We start from the raw sequence: 19,455 nt of genomic DNA on the forward strand, positions 1-19,455 counted from the left end.
ACATCCATGATGATAATCAATGCAAGTGTATGCAGCGAACGAGGACGTTCCCGTTCCCTGTAAACGCGGCTCACGATAAGCTTTTCCCGGGATAAATTAATAACACTCATTTTTACGGGAGCGCATTATCATGTAACATGTTTACGGCACATTAAGCATTAATAGCGATAACTAACGAGCACAAAAAAAAAAGGGGAAGGTATTTAGGGCAAATGCTCAATTGGTTGTTCCACATGTGACTCCTGCTGTGTAGTAATGGAGGGGGAGACATGCGCACAGTGTGTAGATGGGAGATGGGAAGAGCTGAGCTGAGCTGCTGAAAGCTTTGAGCAGACTGGCGGGGCAGTGCCCGCCTCTCACTCCACTCTCTCTCTCTCTCACTCCACTCAGTCAGTCAGTCGGGCCGGCGGCTGTTGTATGAGCGCCTCTCCCTGCCCTCGGCTGACTCAGCGCCTGTTCCTCTCTCTCTCTCCCGTTACACGGAGAGATCCTTGGGACTGATCCTCTCTCTCACACACACACAGACCTCCTCGGAGTTCCTGTTTCCGCCAAATACTCCCCGCCGCGATCAAACACCAGCGGAGCGAGCGACCCACCATCTAAATATAAAAGAGAGAGGGACAAAAAAATAACAGCGACCCTAAGCACAGCCCGGAGCGGCAGGTCTGTACCCGTTCTCTCTCTCTCTCTCTCTCGGTTGCTTTTTTAAAATTTATGTTGCGCTCTCCAGGCGAGGGACGAGCCGGAGCGGCACCGCTAGCCTGAGCGGGAGCTCCTTCCAGCCGGCCTGTTGTCGCTCCTCTTTGGGAAATAGCGGTCGGCGGCTTTGAGACATTACCATCTGCTGTACCGTTAACTCGGGGCCCTCGGCTGGGGTTTTTTTTTTAACTATCGGAAAATGTTATTTGAGGAGGGGAGGGGAGGGGAGATGCATGTGATGGGACGTATCTGTGGGCAGTCTGTGAATCGCTGGATCTGCACTCACTGTGTTGGGGTTTGAAGGATTTGCTGCTGGAAGAAGGCCGATTTGTTTTGCTTTTTTTTTGAAATGAAAGGAGGCGGATCAGCAATGTGTCAGATTATACATTACAGGCAGCGGGAGTAAACGTGAGTTCCTCGCCATTTATATACGATCTCTTTAAGTATTTTAAAGTCGATACGTTTCTTGGGAAGAGGGAGATTTATTTTTGTTAAATTACATTTTTAGAAAAAACAAATACCAGCGAAAATTCCGAATAGTTTTTTTTTCAAAAGCAAGTTTACCGCTTGGAATGAAAGATCATGTTATGCAAGTCAGATATACATCGCTAGTAAGTTTGGATTGGTGTATTTGGTTTAGTCACTGTCTGTGATGTGTTAGAGACGGCTTAACGTTTGAAAGTGATGACTGCTTGAACTAAAGGCATTAAAAATCGGTTGTTGTACATAGTGAGTAAGAAGGAAGGTCGGCTGGACTCTCGATTTTTCGCCTCTCCTGTTGAATCCGGTGCAGATAAATGAATGATAATTGACCAGGGTTTGTTTATGTGAATGAATTTCCGAGTTGAAATTGACAACACTTTTTTAAAAAGTGGGAAATAGTGTCTTCTGACTTGAACACAAGCTAATGATTTGAGCAAATGTATTGCTTTTTGGATTAAACAGAAAAAAATAGCGCTTTAAGCAGAAAATACTACGATAACTTAAATCCTGGGAGAAGTTTGAGATACATTTAGATCAGGACCCAGATGTGCAAGTAAATGGAAGCGAGAGCACTGCAAATGCATTTGATCTCAGAGCCGGGGAGGTCAGGGAGGGTAATTGTTCGGAATGTTCTTTTGCCAATTGAGGAGCTGAACGGGGAGGATAGTGGCATCAGAGAAAGAAGTTTAAGTGCTCATGGCGACCAGTGAGTGTGAAAGCTTAATGGATGATACAAAGTTGATATTGACCTCCATTGAAAAGAGCACAAACCAATGGGACCAGTTGGAGGAGGTGCATGAAGATCATTGAATAAGGGACTAACCGAGGTGGTAAGGATTGGGTTAAAGTAAGGAAAGGCAGTAATAGAAGCAAGGGGAAAAATAAATAGGTTGCATACACTGGACATCAGTGAGTGTTACTCAGGAAGAGGTGAGAAAAATATTACTACACTATAAATGTACGGACAATGTAATAATGGGATACATCAATCAACGCAATGTAAACTGGGAATGGTTAAATGGAAGTGAGGCACAGAATGAGAATTACTGACTGCGGTGCAGGATTGCTTTCTGATCCAGTGTTTTATGATTCCCATTCGAGGTACAGCATCTAGTGCTCAGACTTAATTCTTACAAGTGACCAGGATAACATCCATAATATTGAAGCAGTGGAGCCTTTCAGTATGTGTATGCATGTGTGTGATTTTTCTTTTGTAGCAAACTTTGAAGGACTGAGTGGTGAACTAAGAGAAATTAACTGACGAATATTGCTGAAGCAACTCTGTCACTAGTCTAGGAATAAAGAGCATAAGGAGGGGAACTAAATGCTGTGTGTGTGTATAATATATCTATAATGTAACTTCTGATTAAGCCAAGAAAGCAAGATTAGAGCAATAATTTAAATTGATGAAAGACAGTTTTAAACAGGTTTTAGGAATAATTTTATTATTCAGAATCTTAGAGCACAGAAGGTGGCCATTCAGCCCAACATGCCTGTGCTGGCTCTTTGAAAGAGCTATCCTATTAGTCCCACTCCCAATGATTTTGCCCCCATAGCCCTGAAAATGTTTCCTTTTCAAGTATATATCCAATTCTCTTTTGAAAGTTACGATTGAATCTGCTTCCTCCGTCCTTTCAGGCAGTACATTCCAGAGGATGGATGACGACAGCGAGCTACCGATTGGGGGAAATAGAAGTAAAAGCATTAGGGACATTCAGAAGGGGTCGATCCTATGATGGGAGAGTTGGGGTTGAGTGGCCTTTCTTGTGTACTTATTGCTGTCTCTGAATTGTGTGTGTAACCGATCGCTGTTCTTTTACTGTGTTGCAAAGATTACACTTTCACTTGAATGCTACATTGTAAATGCTTGAAATGAAACCTCAAATTGTTATCTGTTGATCAGAGGAAATTTTATTTTGATTTTAATGAGCATATCCTATTAGATAATATGTTCTTTGTCTGATTTTTTTTAAAGCTGAAATCAATCTGTGAAACAAATTTATGTGATACTGCCTTACTCATTAAGCAAATCAATGTCTTGATAGCGCAGGAGATGAAAGTAAAATGTGACATGGTCTCAGGCTGTGGGACTGCTTAAAAATAACAGTTTTTTAAAAAAACCTTGCTTTAGAAAAACTGGTGGTTTAGCACTACGGTCAGTGTGAACTAACCTATTATTTTGTTTGTGTAATTTTAACTAGTTGGTGCTGAGGAAAGAAAAACCAAAATTCCTTACCTAGTCAGAAGTATTTTATGCCAATATTAAATAACACCGATGAACTTGGAGAAATCTGGTTGCAACTATGAACAGATATTAGAATTTACAGATCACATAATTGAATATTGCTGCTAAATCAGAATGATGGTAATTTATTTAAGATTTAACATTATTCAGCTGCTTGCTGCAGAAATCCAGACTGTCAGCTGAGTGGTCTGTTGGGGCAGCTAGTATAAAAGAAAAGCTGGTCAATTTTTTTTTTGATTTCAGTAGTTTTTAAGCTTTGAATATGTGTGTTCAATTATGGCATGTTTCTGCAGTGGGTTGCATTCAGTAGTTACTGTCGAAGCATAGTTATTACCAGGACTAACAGCCGAGCACTGAGTGGAGTGTCGGGCAGAGACTGATGTTTGAGACGCGTTTGATGTATTGTACATGGATTTTAGCAAGGCTTTTGACAAGGTCCCACATGGCAGACTGGTCAAAAGAGTAAAAGCCCATGGGATTCAAGCGAAAGTGGCTAGTTGGATCCAAAATTGACTCAGTGGCAGGAAGCAAAGGGTTATGGTTGACGGGTGTGTTTGCGACTGGAGGGCTGCTTCCAATGGGGTTCCGCAAGGCTCAGTCCTTTACTTTTTGTGGTCTATATTAACGATTTGGACTTGAACGTGGGGGGCTTGATCAAGAAGTTTGTAGATGATACAAAAATATCAATGAAGATATCAATGAACTGGTCAGGTGGGCAGAAAAGTGGCAAATGGAATTCAATCCGGAGAAGTGTGAGTAATGCATTTGGGGAGGGCAAACAAGGCAAGGGAGTACACAATAAATGGGAGGATACTGAGAGGTGTAAAGGAACAAAGGGACCTTGGAGTGCATATCCACAGATTCCTGAAGGTAGCAGGGGTGGTTAAAAAGGCGTACGGGATACTTTGCTTTATTAGCCGAGGCATAAAATATAAGAGCAGGGAGGTTATGTTACAGCTGTATAGAACATTGTTTAGGCCGCAGCTTGAGGACTGCGTATAGTTCTGGTCACCACATTAGAGAGGGTACAGAGGAGATTTACAAGGATTTTGCCAGGGCTGGAGAATTTTGGCTATGAGAAAAGATTGGATAGGTTGGGGTTGTTTTCTTGGGAACAAAGGAGGCTGAGGGGAGATTTAATTGAGGTATATAAAATTATGACCGGACTAGATAAAGTGGATAGGGAGGACCTATTTCCCTTAGGAGAGGGGTCAGTGTCCAGGTGGCAAAGATTCAAAGTGTTTGGTAGAATGATTAGAGGGGAGCTGAGGAGAAAATATTTTACCCAGAGGATGGTGGGGGTCTGGAACTCACTGCCTGAAAGGGTGGTCGAGGCAAAAACACTCATCTCATTTAAAAAGTACTTGAATATGCACTTAAAGTGCCACAACCTACAGGGCTACGGACCAAGTGCTGGAAAGTGGGATTAAGCTGGATAGCTCTTTTTTGGCCGGCATGGACACGATGGGCCGAACGGCCTCATTTTGTGCTGTAACTTTCTGTGATTCGATGACTATCAGCTGCAGTTGGTCCCAACAGGCAGAAGCACAGGTTTAAAAAAAAAATCACTGTATAACATCTTGTTGTTCTTTCCTGTCGGGCAGTTTTTCCAGCAACAAGTATCCGATTCTTCAGTTCTAAAAAAAAGTTTAGAAAAGTTTGTGTGTATATATGTATTTTTATTTTTATTTATATATGTGTGTGTGTATATGTGTGTGTACGTATATATATTTGATTTGTACATTTTTTGCTGGTGAAACAATTCTTTTAATAGATATAATTCTCAGCCCTGTTAAGCAGTGAGTGAATCGGTTTGTTGAAGTACCAGTCAGTTTATTTCTTTATGTAAGGTGTAATTCTTTTCAGAACATTTAATAGTGTATGAAGCTTTCATAAAACCTGCAAATTTCAATCAATTTCAGTTTTGCAAAAGGCCAGAAAGCATTTAGTACTCAAGTTATTCGACCCACCAGCCTCTGTGGCATGACGCCTGATAGATTTGAACTCAAGCTTATGTATTAAGTGCATATCAAGTCCAAAAATGCAACTAAGTGAAGGTAAAATAAAATGAAAGTTGATATTGATTTTGTTGCCTTCCAGTCATTTCTGGTGTGGATTATCAAAGTTATTGGTTGTTCAGTGGCGTAGGAGAAGAAGCAGCAGCTGCTGGTGCAACATCACAGTGGTAGCGGTGATGCTCTATTGATCAGCCATGTTTGAGAGGTGGCCGAAGATCTGTGGGGGATCAAGGTAACAGCAACAAAAACTTAAATTTATATTGTGTCTTTGAAATTACAGCTCATCCGAGACAAGTAGTCTGATAACACAGAGGTGGTGGAAGGTTGAAGAGAGGTGATTGAGAGATAGAGCTGGGTGTTGTCAAAGTACATGTGCAAGCTGACTACATGTCTTTGTATGATGTTGCCAAGGGGCAGCATGTAAATGAGGAATTCATTTACATGCTGCCCCTTGAATTGAATTAACTATTCCAATACTATCCTGGCCAGCCTCCCTCCTTGCACCCTCCGTAAACTTCAGCTCATCCAAAACTCTGCTGCCCGTATCCTAACTCGCACCAAGTCCCATTCACCCTTCACCCCTGTGCTCGCTGACCTACATTGGCTCCCGGTCCGGCAACGCCTTGATTTTAAAATTCTCATCCTTGTTTTCAAATCCCTCCATGGCCTCGCCCCTCCCTATTTCTGTAACCTCCTCCAGCCCTACAACCCTCCGAGATCTCTGTGCCCCTCCAATTCTGGCCTCTTGCGCATCCCCAATTTTCATCACACCACCATTGGCGGCCGTGCTTTCAGCTGCCTCGACTCTAAGCTCTGGAATTCCCTCCCTAAACCTCTGTGCCTCTCAACCTCTCTACCTCTCTCTTCTCCTTTAAGACGCTCCTTAAAACCTACTTTTGGTTGCCTGTCCTATTATCTCCTTATGTGACTTGGTGTCAAATTTTGTTTGATAATGCTCCTGTGAAGCGCCTTGGGACATTTTACTACGTTAAAGACACTATATAAATACAAGTAGTTGTTGAAGAAAAGGGGGCCAAGGATTGATTTTTGGGGGGGCGGGAAACGAAGCCATTGCTGGGAATGCCCTGGCTACAGTTGGCTAAGTTAGAGTGGAACCAATTGAGGGCAGTCCCACTGAACTGGACAGTGGAAGTAGGCATTGGAGGAGGATAATATGGTGGCTGCAGAGTGGAGGAGTCGGGAAAAGGTACCACAGTCACAGAGAATATCACTGGTGACTCTGATTTAGGAGAATTTCAATACTGTGGTATGGACGGAAACTTGATTTGGAGAGATTCAAACATGGAAGAGATGAAAGAGGGAGCCAGGGGGACTGCAGGAACATTAAAACAAAGATAGAATGGACTAATCTTATAGTTAAGGATCCTCTGGGGCAGAGTGATCATAATATGATATAATTTCGTTTTGAGTTTGAGAGTGATGTAGTTAAGTCTGAAACTAGGGTCTTAAATTTAAACAAAGTGAATTACATCGGTATGAGGGGCGAGTTGGCCAAGGTAGATTGGGAAATTAGATTAAAAGATTATGACCATAGATAAGCACTGGTGAACATTTAAGAAACAATTCATAATTCTCAACGAATATACATTCCCTTGAGGAATGAAAACTCCACAGGAAAAGTGATCCAACTGTGGCTAACTAAAGAAGTTAAGGATAGTATTAGATTAAAAATGTAGGCTTACAATGTTGCCAAAAAGAGTAGTAAGCCTGAGGATTGGGAGGGTTTTAGAAATCAGCAAAGGATGACCAAGAAATTGATGAAGAGGGAGAAAATTGAGTTTGAGCGTAAACTAGCAAGAAATATAAAAAACGATTGTAGGAGCTTCTACAAGTATGTTCAAAGGAAGAGATTCACGAAAGTAAACGTGGGTCCCTGAGAGGCAGAGACCGGAGAAATTATAATGGGGAATAAGGAAATGGCAGAGACGTTAAACAAATATTTTGTATCTGTCTTCACAGTAGAAGACATAAAAAACATACCGGAACTAAGGGTCTAATGAGAGTGAGGAACTTGAAGTGATTAATATTAGTAAAGATAAAGTACTGGAGAAATTAATGGGACTAAAAGCCGACAAATCCCCTGGACCTGATGGTCTACATCCTAGGGTTTTAAAAGAGGTGGTTGCAGAGATAGTGGATGCATTGGTTTTGATCTTCTAGAATTCCCTAGATACTAGAACGGTCCCCGTGAATTGGAAGGTAGCAAATGTAACCCCGCCATTCGAGAAAGGAGGGAAAGAGAAAACAGGGATCGGTAGGCCAGTTAGCCTGACATCAGTAGCAGGGAAAATGCTAGAATCTGTTATTAAGGATGTAGTAACCAGTAACATAGAAAATGTAATTAGGCAGAGTCAACATGGTTTTATGAAAGGGAAATCATGTTTGACAAATCTATTAGAATTTTTTGAGGGTGTAACTAGCAGGGGGAACCAGTGGATGAAGTATATTTGGATTTTTAAAAGGCATTTGATAAGTTGCCACACGAGGTTCTTACACAAGAATAGGGCTCATGGGATTAGGGTAATATATTAGCATGGATTGAGGATTGGTTAATGGACAGAAAACAGAGAGTAGGAATGAATTGGTCGTTTTCGGGTTGGCAGGTTGTAACTAGTAGGGTGCTGCAAGGATCAGTGCTTGGGCCTCAGCTGCTTACAATCTATATCAATGACTTAGATGAGGGGACTGAGTGTAATGTATCCAAGTTTGCTGACGATACAAAGCTGGGTGCGTATGTGAGCTGTGATGACGCATAGAGGCTGCAAAGGGACAGATTAAGCGAGTGGGCGAGAAGGTGGCAGATGGAGTATAATGTGAGGATATGTGAAATTATCCACTTTGGTAGGAAGAATAGAAAAGCAGAATATTTTTTAAAAGGTGAGATACTAAGAAATGTTGGTAGTCAGAGGGATTTGGGTGTCCTTTATACATGAAGCTCAAAAGTTAACATGCAGGTACAGCAAGCAATTCAGAAGGCAAATGGTATGTTAGCCTTTATTACAAGTGGGTTGGAGTATAAGAATAAGGAGGTCTTGTTGCAATTATATAGGGCTCTGGTGAGACCACACCTGGAGTAGTGTGTACAGTTTTGGTCTCCTTACCTAGGGAAGGATATACTTGCCTTAGAGAGGGTGCAATGAAGGTTCACTAGATTGATTCCTGGGATGAGAGGGTTGTCCTGTGAGGAGAGATTGAGTAGAATGGGCCTATATTCTCTGGAGTGTAGACAAATGAGAGGTGATGTCATTGAAATGTCTAAAATTCTTGGCAGGCTTGACAGGGTAGATGCTGAGAGGCTGTTTCCCCTGGCTAGAGAGTTTAGAACTAGGGATTATAATCTCAAGATAAACGGCTGGCCATTTAGGACTGAGATGAGGGATTTCTTCACTCAGAGGGTTGTGAATCTTTGGACTTCTCTGCCCCAAAGGGCTGTGGATGTTCAGTCATTGAGGATATTCAAGACTGAGATTGATAGATTTTTGGATATCAAGGGATATGGGGATAGGGCAGGGAAGTGGAATTGAGGTAGAAGATTAGCCATGATCTTACTGAATGGCAGAGGCAGAGCAGGCTCGAGGGGCTGTATGGCATAATCCTGTTCATGTTTTTATGACATGAATATAAGCAAAGAAGAATACAGACAGAAAGGAACAGAGCTAATGTCTTTATGACTGAAGGGGAGAACAGCCTTCTTACTTTTGTCGTAATGATGTTGTACCAGAATCACAGGAAAAATGTTTGCCAAACACTTTTTAATGAAAACTTGTTGCCAGTCCAGCTCATTGAGATAGTCAAAGTAAGTTTTAATTTAATTTAAAGCAACCAGTTTTTGTTTGCATGCAATTCACATCCCAGTTTGTAGAATCAAATTGCGACATGATTGAACTGGATCGGAATCAACATTCATTATTTACAGCACTGAGAACAGATCGCACGTCCAACATGTTTTCTGTGATCTCGACCCAATCATAGAATTAAATAATCATACAGCACAGAAGGAGGCGATTTTGTCCATCGTGCCTTTGCTGGCTCTTTGAAAAAGCTATCCAATCAAAACCACTCCCCTGCTCTTCCCCCCCCCCCCCCCCCCCCCCCCACATAACCCTGCAATTTTTTCCCCTTCAAATATTCATCCAATTCCCTTTTGAAAGTTACTATTGAATCTACTTCCACCAATCTTTCAGGCAGTGCATTACAGATCATAACAACTCGCAGTGTAAAAAAAAATTCTCCTCATCTCCCCTCTGGTCCAATCACCTGAAATCTATGTCCTCTGGTTACTGACCCTCTTGCTAATGGAAACAGTTTCTCCCTATTTACTCTATTACAACTCCTCATTGTTTGGAACATCTCTATTAAATCTCCCCTTAACCTTCTCTGCTCTGAGGTGAACAATCCCAGCTTCTCCAGTCTCTCCACATAATGACTGCAGGAATTTCACTTTTTGAGAAAACAGAACTGTTCCAAATGATCCAGCAATGATTTCCAACCATTCTTTGGAAGATTCAGACAGTTTCCATGAGTTATAGTTAAGTTTTGCTGATGTTTTTTGTTGCATGAATCTCTGGGGGAAGTCATTGAGTTTTAACGTCTCAGTGGAGGGCTTCAGATCCAGAGGTTAAAGTGAGATGATTGTCTGCTGGTCAATTAATTCCCCACCCTGAAAGGAAGATTATGACAGGAAAGAATTGTTTATTTTTTCATTTATCTCGGGATGTCTTTTCATCAGCAGAGCATAGAGTTGCCATCTTTTGCCAAATTCATAACTGAGAGGAGGAGTGATGTGTGGAACAGGAGAGAAGATCATACTAGAGTTCTGATGTTTTCCACGCTAATGATGAAAATTGTTGTAATACCTCAGTAACTAAAGCTTGCACATCATAACACAAGCCAGTGGAAAAACTGACTTACAGTTTTCAAACAGACTTTTGTTGCCTGGTCTGTGTTGCAGAAAGTTCTACGCAGTCAAGTCCAAAATTGGAGTGTTGTCAAAAAGCAGATGGGGGTCACCTCTACAAATAGATTATGCAATAAAAAGTTACATGTTGCACTTATTGGGACACTCCAGAATGAGGGGCTATATAAACCTTATCAAGTATTCATCTGCAAAGTGTGTCACTCACCACCCCCCCCCCCCCCCACCCCGGCCCTCCCAGTATTTAGTCAAAGTTTTTTTTTGAAACTCACCATAAAGAAAAGAAAGGTTTGCATTTACATAGCGCCTTTCACGACCTCAGGACGTCCCAAAGTGCTTTACAGCCAATTAAGTACTTTTGAAGTGTAATCACTGTTGTAATGTGGGAAACGCGGTAGCCAACTTGCACACAGAAAGCTCCGTCAAGCAGCAATGTGATAATGACCAGATAATCTATTTTAGTGATGTTAGTTGAGGGATAAATATTGGCCAGGATTGGGAGAACTCTCTGCTCTTCTTCGAAATAGTGCCATGGGATCGTTTACGTCCACCTTAGAAGGTGGACGGGGCCTCGGTTTAGCGTCTCATCTGAAAGACGGCACCTCCGACAGTGCAGCACTCCCTCAGTACTTCACTGGAGTGTCAGTCTAGATTTTGTGCTGAAGTCTCTGGAGAGGGACTTGAACCAACGACCTTCTGATTCATGCAAGAAAGCTACCGAATGAGCCACAACTGACACCATGCAGTTGTACGTGTCCTGAGTGGGGGCACAGACGCCTTCCTTGTTAATGTGCCTCACCTTTGGCATCCTACACTTCCCCCTCCCCTCCCGAACTTGCTCCATTGATGACCTCCAAAACTCAATCTTCAGTAGACAACCGTTTCTTTAAAAATAAGGGCAGGAAAATTACAGCTGAGATCGGGAGCTTAGCCTTAGATTATTTGAAAAGAAACTTTTAACTTTTCTTTGAAAGCTGTCTTCAAAAATAATTTATTTTGCATGAATACTCGAGGTTAAGACCTTTTACTGAACTGTCGTTTAAAGGTATGACCATTATTTTAAATGAAGACCATGAAAGTGAAGGTGTCTGAAGCGGAGAGTCTGGTGCCGTTGTATTTGAACAATATCATCACTGAATTGTCTTTCACAAAAAGATGAACTCCCTGATATTGACAGTTGGGGTCTCTGGTGTCTGAGCTACAGATCAAAGAAAAGCTCTGTGGAAGCAAATTATGCAGAGCAAACTCCTATCCAGATATCAGGCCACAAAATGTGAAGGCCTGGTCTCTGTCGCGGGCTGATACCTCAGCTGGGTGTTTGATTTAAACAAGCAAGACTATTGATGTTATAAATGTCTGCTTCCTGGTACGTCTATATTTTGCCCCACTTTCCTTTTGTCCTCCCTGGACAAGGGTGGGGGCTAAGGGAAATTTATTTACGCACAGGATTGAGAGGCGACGGAATGCACAACTGGAGGTGGTTGAAGGAAAAAGGAATAAAGGGTTATGGAAATGGAACAAGTGCATAGGATTAGAACTAATGCTATAGGAGAGGATAAACACCAACAAGGACTAGTTGGGCTGAACCGCTTGTTTCTATATTGTAATTTCCATGCTGCAGCAGCAGCAACAACAACAACAACAACAACTTGCATTTATATAGCGCCTTTAACGTAGTAAAACGTCCCAAGGTGCTTCACAGGAGCATTATCAAACAAAATTTGTCACTAAGCCACATGAGATATTAGAACAAGTGAGCAAAAGCTTGGTCAAAGAGGTAAGTTTTAAGGAACATCTTAAAGGAGGAGAGAGAGGTAGAGAGGCAGAGAGGTTTAGGGAGGGAATTCCAGAGCTTGGGGCCGAGGCAGCTGAAGGCACGTTGGAGCAATGAAAATCAGGAATGCGCAAGAGACCAGAATTGGAGGAGCGCAGAGAACTCGAAGGTTGTAGGGCTGGAGGAGGTTAGAGAGACAGGGAGGGGCGAGGCCATCGTGGGATTTGAAAACAGCGACGAAAATGTTAAAATCGAGTCATTGCCAGAATCGGGAGCCAGTGTAGGTCAGCATACACTGGGGAGTTGGGTGAACAGGACCTGGTGCGAGTTAGGATACGTGTAGCAGAGTTTTGAATGAGCTCAAGTTTATGGAGGGTGCAAGGTGGGAGGCCGGCCAGGAGAACATTGGAATGGTCGAATCTAGAGGTAACAAAGGCACGGATAAGGGTTTCAGTAATTAATATAGGTTGTGTGAGTCAATAGGCACCAATCGCACTTGATACCTGGCCAAAGGTTCCTGTGTAATTTTGTGGTTCTTTTCTTTGCAATAAATTATATTTGTTGAGTGACTGCTAGGTTAAAGATTAATAGTTAAAAAGAAGTCAGTTCTAGATGACTACCAATGTTGCTCTTAATCAACTACTGGGAGGGACAAAGTGTGATTCACCATTCTGTGTTGCCCTCTGTTTCTGTGGGAAAGGAATCTGCTTTTACTTGTTGTCTTTCCTCTTCTATGCTCCCCCTCCCCCCCAGCCTCCTCAAGACAGTGGAGCTGAGATCAACATATTCTGGGGAATTGTACTGAATTTCAAATCATATAAATATTTTTCTGCCCTACAAATATTTATAATGGTAAGTGCTGTAAAGTAACTGTGGAATGGACAGAACTGTACCAGGCTGGAAAGTTGTCATTTATTTTATTCAAGTTAATTCACAACGCTGTTGATTTGGAACTGAATTTGCAGTTGGTAGATTTTGATGGGGAGATTTTGATGGGCAGTTTTCCATGGTTGGCAGTGCAGTGAATAAAATCTGACAGTTGTGCTGTGGCTTGACTGGTTCTGTGAGTAATTCAAGCTCTACCCATAAACTTTGTTCAACACACACATTCTCTGATCCTGTACGTGGGCACTCCTTTGCTCTCATTGCTATCTTATAATTAACCAATTATCACCTACTATCCTCTGTACAGTCCCATTCCTTTATTTGAAAACTGAGATCTGATCTTCTGTGAAGAGGAGGCTCTTTAAAGTTGACTGTTCTGACAATTTTTGTGCTAAATCCAATTGTTTTTTCAATCAGATGGTTGAATTAAACGTAACATCAAAAAAATGCTTTATTTTAAAGCCTTCTGGGTGAATTAATATTCAAGGACTAAAAACTTATTTAATTGAACCTTTCATTGTATAGATCTAGAGAATTAATGTCTGAGCTTTGTCTTTACTTTATTCATTTGTATTTTAGTATTAGTTTTCAGATGTTGATTAAGTTGCTGCCTATTTGTATCCAGTTTTCATATCAAGGGTCCCCCTAATTATTACTAAGCTGGAGTTCGTACCGTGACACTGGTTGCCTGAAAAGTGGCAAATGCGCTTCAATTTTTTTCTAGCGGAACTGATTTTTGTTTTCTTCTGTGGGACGAGCAAAAATGTATGAAGAGTAAAATTTGGAGAGGATGTGGATTAAAATCCAGTAAGGCCCGGATGGTAATCTCTGGTGGCTGTAAATGTCCTATGTGAAGTGATTTGGGGTAGTTCCTGATGAGTCGGGGGAAAAAAGAGCACTAAAGTGCCCACAGTCCCACACTGATTGGAACAAAACAGCCAGTCGCACTAGAGGCCAATAAGGATGGGCTGGTGCGGAAAATGTTCATGTGATACTGGTGCAATAGCGATGAGGGTGCTTTTCCAGGATGGAAGTTGACGTACACTTTTGGGCATAGTGGAGGGAGCTGCACTCTGCATCTGACTGTGTTGTAATTGACCTGATAGTGTTTTTGACACTGACTGATTAAATGGTAGCACTGCATTAACATTCTTCATCTTGTACAGAAAAAAAAATGATTCAAAAGTTAAAAATATTTTTATCAGTTTCCATTTCCCGTAGTCCATGGGCTATAGCCATTCAGAAGTAGCTTGCGCTCCAGTCTGACATTAAAGTAAGTCCAATGCAGAATGAAGGAAAGTACCATTTCATTGTAGTGCAGAAAACCCTCCTGCAGTTGTAAGTAGGTTAATCATCCTTGAGTTAATGTGGCCAAATATATTGCTTACCAATAGACAGCCCAGCTGCTACAAATTAAAGGTAGTCGCCACATATTTAAGAAGGTACTTCAGGCAACCCCTCATAGAATCACAGAATCATACAGCACAGAAGGAGGCCATTCAGCCCAGCATGTCTGTTCTGGCTCTCTGAAAGAAACTTAGGAACAGGAGTGGGCCATTCAGTCCCTCAAGCCTGTTCCGCCATTCATTGTGTTCATGGCTGATCTGTGACCTAACTCTATATACCCACCTTAGCCCCATAGCCCTTAATACCTTTGGTTAACAAAAATCTATCAATCTCAGATTTAAAATTAACAATTGAGTTTGCATCAACTGCCATTTGCAGAATAGAGTTCCAAACTTCTACCACCCTTTGGGTGCAGAAGTGTTTCCTAACTTCACTCCTGAAAGTCCTGGCTCTAATTTTTAGGCTATGTCCCCTAGTCCTAGACTCCCCAACCAGTGGAAATAGTTTCTCTCCATCTACCCTATCAGTTCCCCTTAATATCTTGAAAATTTCGATTAGATCACCCCTTAATCTTCTAAATTCCAGGGAATACAACCCTACTTTGTGTAATCTCTCCTTGTAATTTAACCCTTGGAGTCCAGGTATTATTCTAGTAAATTTACGCTGCACTCCCTCCAAGGCCAATATATCCTTTCTAAGATGCGGTGCCCAGTACTGAACACAGTACTCCGGGTGTGGTTAACCAGGGATTTGCATAGTTGTAGCAAAACTTCCTCCCCTTTATATTCTAGCCCTCTAGTTATAAAGGCTAACATTCGAAAGAGCTACTAATTAGGCCCACTCCCCTGCCCTTGCCCCATAACCCTGCAAATTTTTCCTTTTTAAGTAGAGATCCAATTCCCTTTTGCAAGTTACGGTTACAAACCGAATATCGCTCTCAGTGATGGAGCATTAGCACCGTCATGTGTGTGGAAGGCTCATCATTCAGGGCTGCACTCAGAAGTCCTTTCTCAGTTTTAAAAAAAACCCCAGAAGCTGCTGTTGCGTTCTAACTTTTGTGGTGTTCTTTGTAAGGTGTGTTGGCACATAACTTAGAGCAGTAACAGCTTTGTCTTGCACGTGAGATAACAACAGTCTAACCTGATTTTCTCACTCTTGCCAGCGTCTTGTGAGTGGGTCTCACTGTGATGATATCCTTGTGTTGGCTCCCCTTTAATCATTCTGGTTGGTAGCTGTAAGGAAATAATGAGCCCATTATGTTTATACAGTCGATCCTTGATAGGTTACCTTGATTTGTTTGGGCTCAGGACCTGGGTCTGGTGAGAAGGACCGAAGTGCACTGCTCTCTTGTGTTTGTGAAATGAAGTACTCTACACCACCATTTGCACTGGATCCCACAGTGAAATTCCAAACATGTGCAGGTATCTTTGGTGCAGTGGGTGGGCCTGCCTGGAAATCTGACAGAGCTGGTCCCACGCATCAGCTTGTTCACATCGTGTTGTAAGCTTGGCACGTTTACAAGGCGTACACTGGTGCTCTCAGTACCATCAGAAAAAAATGGATCTGTTGCCTTTGGTAAGTGTTTTTTTGAAGTGCCATCAGCTGCACTGTATCCATGTATTGTGACACTGCTGTACTGTTAGAAAATGCCTAAAATCACCCATGCAATCACACTGGGTAGATCTCCACATTGGAAAGAGTTCACATCCTAATGGCGAGCTGACGAACTCTATCACAGTAGGGCTGTTTGATGTCCAAATATTGCTGAACATTTAGCAGTGTAACAACAAGCCACTTCAAACCGCAACCCACCCCCGCCACCCCCGGATTTAAAAAAAAACTCCCTCGGCATATGAGTTTGTTTGATTTTTGGCCACATTGCAGACAATCTGTACGAGTACACGGTATAAATAGGATGCTGTCTGCAAATTGTCAGAAGTCCTGTTTACATGACCGATATACTGACCAGATGACTGTCCCTCGTGAGTTATGTGGTCTCCTTCATCCGAGTACAGATTGACTTCTTGCAGAAGCGTGACACTGAGTGTTAAAGCAGTAACACTCAGCGCTGTGGAGTGGGAGAAGCATAGGTTTGATCACTGCTGTTTCTGATTTTGAGCAAAAAGCGCCTTTAACGTAGCAAAACGTCTTCTGGAGCATTACCAGACACAATTTGATATTGAGCCACATAAAGAGATATTAGGACAGCTGACCAAAAGCTTGGTCAAAGAGGCAAGTTTTAAGGAGTGACTTAAAGGAGCGAGATGATGTGGAGATGCCGGTGATGGACTGGGGTGGACAAATGTAAGGAGTCTTACAACACTAGGTTATAGAAGTTTAGGAAGGGAATTCCAGTTGAAGGCACGGCCACCAATGATGGAGTGAAGGAAATCGGGGATGCACAAGAATGCTACCTTGCACTTACTGGCAATAGGCTACAGAAGGGGATCTGGGACCAAAATGTGTATCTGCCTCCCAACAGGTGTGAAGACCTGGCAGACCAACCGAAGATGAGGATTAACTTGCAACGGGAAGTTGTTGGAACACAAAAGGTTAAAGGAAGCTGTGTATGCTCGCAGTGGATGAGCAACAAAGCTGGCAGAATGAAGTGTGATATGTTTGACTTGTAACGGAGGGGTGGGGTGGGGGGATGTGGTGAGCAGCTTTAATCCATGGAATGCAGGGGTGGAAGAAGTTTGCGCCCTAAATTTCTCTAAGTGGGAAAACTTGCCAGACCTGGAGAGAAAATGGAAGAGTGAATCACTGAGCCACTCATGCCCCTCGTCTAAGCAGGATCTGAAGCAGCACTAGAGACAACCTTGGGCAGGTTGTTTACCCTCCTTCTCAACCAGTGAGTGGGGGCCAGAGTCCTCTGGCACATCCCCTGGCCACAGGGGATGTGCCAGAGGACTGGAGAACCGCTAATGTAATACCATTATTCAAGAAGGGGAGTAGGGAAAAACCGGGAAACTACAGGCCAGTGAGCCGAACATCAGTGGTAGGAAAATTATTGGAAAAAATTCTGAAGGACAAAATTAGTCTCCACTTGGAGAAGCAAGGATTAATCAGGGATAGTCAACATGGCTTTGTCAAGGGAAGATCATGTCTGACTAATTTGATTGAATTTTTTGAGGGGGTGACTAGGCGTGTGGATGAGGGTAACGCAGTGGATGTGGTATACATGGATTTCAGTAAGGCCTTCGATAAAGTCCCCCACAGGAGACTGGTCAAGAAGGTACGAGCCCATGGAATCCAGGGTGCCTTGGCACTTTGGATACAAAACTGGCTTAGTGGCAGAAGGCAGAGGGTGATGGTCGAAGGTTGTTTTTGTGACTGGAAGCCTGTGGCCAGTGGGGTACCACAGGGATCGATGCTGGGTCCCTTGCTGTTTGTGGTCTACATTAACGACTTGGATATGAATGTCAAAGGTATGATCAGTAAGTTCGCTGATGATACAAAGATTGGTAGGGTGGTAAATAGCGAGGAGGATAGCCTCAGTCTGCAGGACGATATAGATGGGTTGGTCAGATGGGCGGAACAGTGGCAAATGGAATTTAACCCGGAAAAGTGCGAGGTGATGCACTTTGGAGGGACTAACAAGGCAAGGGAATACACAATGAATGGGAGGACCCTAGGCAAGACAGAGGGTCAGAGGGATCTTGGTGTGCAAGTTCACAGATCCCTGAAGGCGGTGGAACAGGTAGATAAGGTGGTAAAGAAGGCATATGGGATACTTGCCTTTATTAGCCGAGGCATAGAATATAAGAGCAAGGAGGTTATGATGGAGCTGTATAAAACACTGGTTAGGCCACAGCTGGAGTACTGTGTGCAGTTCTGGTCGCCACACTACAGGAAGGATGTGATCGCTTTGGAGAGGGTGCAGAGGAGATTCACCAGGATGTTACCAGGGCTGGAGCGCTTCAGCTATGAAGAGAGACTGGGAAGATTGGGTTTGTTTTCCTTGGAGCAGAGGAGGCTGAGGGGGGACATGATTGAGGTGTACAAAATTATGAGGGGCACAGATAGGATGGATACCAAGGAGCTTTTTCCCTTTGTTGAGGGTTCTATAACAAGGGGACATAGATTCAAGGTAAAAGGCGGGAGGTTTAGAGGGGATTTGAGAAAGAACTTTTTCACCCAGAGGGTGGTTGGAGTCTGGAACTCACTGTCTGAAAGGGTTGTGGAGGCAGGAACCCTCACAACATTCAAGAAGCATTTGGATGAGCACTTGAAATGCCATAGCATACAAGGCTACGGACCAAATGCTGGAATATGGGATTAGAGTAGACAGGGCTGATGGCCGGCGCGGACACGATGGGCCGAAGGGCCTCTATCCATGCTGTATAACTCTATGACTCTAAAAATGAACGAGAGGGTGGAAGAAAGTGAGCACCAAAAGCAGAGGAAAATAACCCAGTAAAAGGACACTGGAATTGAACATGTAACAAATTGACTTTTTAACAGCTGAGAAAACCATAGCCAAAAACTGTGTGTATGTGTATGGAAGAAGAAAAAAAGCCTTGCATTTATATAGCACCTTTCATGACCTCAGGATGTCCCAAAGCAATTCACAGCCAATGAGGTACTTTTGAAGTGTCGTCACTGTTGTAATGCAGGAAACGTGGCAGCCAATTTTCACACAGTAAGGTCCCACAACTGTGTGTGTCTCCTGTCAGCAATTGTAATAAATTGTTTAGTACCTGTAATATTTTACTTGGGAGGCAGAAACAAAAGTTAAATATTTATTGTTTATGGAAGGGTCGGTACAAATAGCTGGTGACAGGCAGCTCCTTGTCAACAGCTGAAGGCAGATAACGAAGGTAAATGCACTCAATATGTGAGATTATAGTTTGTGGCAATGTGACAGACAGCAGTGTGCGGTCAAAGTTCTTTGGCAGTTCTTAGGGTTTGGCTCTGTTCAGTGGGAACTATGATCTAGAATATTGTGAATGAAGGGAGGTGCCCTGATTGCCGAGGCATTTTTTAACACTTCTTATGCTGCTGTCTACATAAAACATTATTAGTACAAACTACCCTAAAAGAGATAGCTGGGGGTTTAGTCTTGTGG

The 19,455-nt window shown here is 42.7% G+C and overlaps 1 protein-coding gene across 3 annotated transcripts in view; it reads left to right on the forward strand.

Moving 5' to 3' along the window:
* The first annotated feature begins 264 nt into the window (after positions 1–264).
* LOC137326342 (alpha-(1,6)-fucosyltransferase) overlaps positions 265–19,455 on the forward strand; it is a 707,679-nt gene continuing 688,488 nt past the window's right edge. The window contains exon 1 of one of the 3 annotated variants that reach the window (XM_067991334.1): positions 265–663. The gene's annotated coding sequence lies outside the window, so the exon portion shown is untranslated. Of the gene's footprint in view, positions 664–1,005; positions 1,108–5,654; positions 5,678–19,455 lie in introns of those variants that run through there. The other 2 variants (XM_067991337.1, XM_067991336.1) reach the window with 2 other exon arrangements.

The sequence above is a fragment of the Heptranchias perlo genome, chromosome 10 (assembly GCF_035084215.1).
Source record: "Heptranchias perlo isolate sHepPer1 chromosome 10, sHepPer1.hap1, whole genome shotgun sequence".
Classification (NCBI taxonomy): domain Eukaryota; kingdom Metazoa; phylum Chordata; class Chondrichthyes; order Hexanchiformes; family Hexanchidae; genus Heptranchias; species Heptranchias perlo.